Raw genomic sequence first — 3,196 nt, forward strand, 5'->3', positions numbered from 1 at the left:
AGGCCCATCACTGCTTCAAATTTAGTTTTTGGAGTGTAAGCTAATAAACTGGGCGAATGAATTATGAATGAAAAATCCCACACAGCCCACACCAGCCTTTGCCAGCAGCATCCATCCCATCTCATTTACCTCTCCTCTCACCTGGTTTCCTGCCAGTTATCCAAGCATCCTCTCCGCAGAGCTGATTAGAGGCCCCTTCCTGTAAAAGAGGACAACACAAGGACGACGCGCTCATCGTCTGCCAGCACAGCTCTTAGATTTTAGCCGGTCTGGCCGAAGCAGAGGCTGCAGCTCGATGAAGATGGATGGTCTAATCCATCGTGCGGAGAAAAGGTGGGTTAAAGTGGCGGCTTGCAAAACTGTCTGTCACACGTTTAATGAGCTAATCACGCACTGCTCCAAGCTTGTGCTTATGATCTGCAAGTCAGCTGTTATTTCACTTTATTTATCTTTGTGTGTGCATGTTTGTTTCTCCTCAGCTGATACCTAAAAATGTGTTTCCTTTCTTCTAAGCAAACGGCTGTGCTGATTATTAGGCATGAAAAATTATTTAGATTTGCTCCAGAAACTTACAAGATTGCTGTTTAAGTCTCATTTTTTCAATATCAATCAATATTTTTATATAAACTGTGAATCACAGGACATGTGAAACTGTTATTGATGAGCCGGTCCTGCAGTTCTGTGCAGGTTTATAGTGATTTATGTTGCTTTTCTCTTAACTGCTTTTTTCCTTTTCTGCTTACAGATTCTCAAAGCCCTGTTCTGTGGAACCGGGTACAGAAAACCCTCCAAGCATGACCTGCTAAGGACAAAATAACTGACAGGCAAATTTAGAGATTATATCTGGTAAACCTGGTGGAATATTTAGAATATTTGTATTTGTATAGAGCTTTACTAGTCCCTAAGGACCCCAAAGCGCTTTACACATCCAGTCATCCACCCATACATTCTGACAGAGGCATGGCTGCCGAACACTGGCGCCACCGGGCCCTTTGACCACCACCAGTAGGCAACAGGTGAAGTGTCTTGCCCAAGGACACAACGACCGAGACTGTCCAAGCCGGGGCTCGAACCGGCAACCTTCCGATTACAAGACGAACTCCCAACTCGTGAGCTACGATCGCCCAAAGTAGAGTTAAAAGAAAGATAAGCTTTTATATTCATTCCACATTCATCAAGTAGCATAAATGGCATTTTGTGAATGGATGACATCTAAATGAGTGATCACGCTGCTCTGTGACTGACGAGTGTATAAATAACCGAGTGTTTGTGAAACAAATGCAAGTAAAAAAACAAAAGTTAACTGAAATCATGTCTAGAAGTTGTTATTAAAAGGTGATTTTATCTTGTTTTTTGTAGGATTAATTGCCTGTCAAAACCAGAGATGAGAGTGGGTAAATGTCATAAAAGTCAAGATAAAATCTACAGTTTCACTCAATGCAAGTTTAACAAACTCAAACTATTACACAACAATCAGCTAATCTGGCAGTAATCAAAGTAACAGGTGCCTTTTTGTACATGAAACGCCAGATTTTCATTCTGCTTTGCAAAGAAACTGTGTGCTGCTGGAATCAGCCATCAGCAGACGCGTACACTGCAGCCATAAAGGACGGACACATACAGAAAACAATACTCTGGTAGTCTCTGGTGTTTAAGCGATGCTGAGCTGCTACTAAGGGATCCAAAGTGTGCCATGACAACATCGCCCCCACCATCACGTGCCTGAAATGTTTGAGCTTTCAAGCTCATCAGACCAGGCACTGAATTTCCAATTTTCTGTTGTTCAGTTTTCAGTTATTGTTCAGGTGAAGCTGTGTGAAAACATTTTCACCCAAACACTCACTGCATATTTTCTCTTTTTCTAACAATTCTCCATAACAAGATGGTTGCGACGGAAAATCTGTGTAGATCAGCAGTTTGTGAAATGCTCAGAGCATCCAGTCAACTCTGAATGTTTCATGGTTGCTGCAACATTCAGAGTCACACAAGTTACCTTTTTCCCCCAATTAGATATTTGTGTTAATGAGCAGTTGAACAGGTGTACCTAATGAAGTGACTGGTGAGTATAAGCATCAGAGAATAACAGCTCCTAACAACAGGTTGGAATTTGTTTCTTTAAATTACCCTGAACTACTTTCACCGTGTTTAACTGTTCTAACCTTAGACGTATCTAAGCTGTCTGCCACTCGGACTGCAAATGCTAAATCCAAAGTAAGATGATATTTCTGCAACATGCTGCTTTTCTTTACGAGGAGCTGTCATATTGTCCATATTTTTCTACAGTGGATGCTTCATCATGTCTTCTGGTTATAATTAGGGCTGGATGGCTTCTCCAGTCTGCAAGTTGAAGCTTTTTTGGCAAAATAATGAGCCCCGAATTGTCCCCAATGGTCCATCAGATTATATGTGTGTGTGATAGTTAGAAAGCTAAAAAAAAAAAAGAAAGCACTTTATGAGAAGCCTTTCTAAGCTTGTAGCAGCAGTTTGAAAGCTCAGAATACAACAAACTGCTACATTTATTTAGTTCCTCATGCCACAACTGTCAGCTGATGTTGGTGTGCTTGTGGGTCTACTCAGTTTGTTTGCTTTAAATTTAAAAGAAAAATTATTTAAAAACTTGTCAGTCAAAAACAGAAGTTTCCAGCGGAGCTCTCAAAGTTTTGTACTTTAAACCACATCTCAGAATCTGTCTGTGCGGTGAGGTTTACTCAGATGTCCCGTTGGCTTGAGCCGACCTTTTTTCCGGTAAAGAAGTAACTTTGAATTCAAGTTAATTGAAACATTTTGATTCTTCATCATTTTGTTGAACTAATGAACCCATTTGTTTTAGCTTTTTAACATTTCAAACATTTGGTTTCATACACTTTAGTCATGTGACCAGAAAGTAAAGATAAAAGCTAAAAAGTAGTATAAATAAATAACAATTATTTTTTATCAGGAAGGTTTGACTTTGTGGTCTCACTAGAGGGCGCCAAACAGCAGTGAAAGAGAGGACCGTTGATTTATGTGAGACTGGAAATGTTTTTTTCTCCTTGCTCGTCCACTAAAGTTTCAATTCTAGAGTCTAGAAAAGGAAAACTTCCCTCCTCGATTCCTTCTCTGTCTCTTTTCTCTTTCTCATCACCGGTGTGTGTATTGATCATTGTCTCCTCGCTGGCTCACATCTGTTCATAAACCTCCTCGTCCCTCTTTTTTT

The sequence above is a fragment of the Haplochromis burtoni genome, unplaced genomic scaffold (genome assembly GCF_018398535.1).
Source record: "Haplochromis burtoni strain Fernald_Lab_line unplaced genomic scaffold, NCSU_Asbu1 Contig_168, whole genome shotgun sequence".
Lineage (NCBI taxonomy): Eukaryota > Metazoa > Chordata > Actinopteri > Cichliformes > Cichlidae > Haplochromis > Haplochromis burtoni.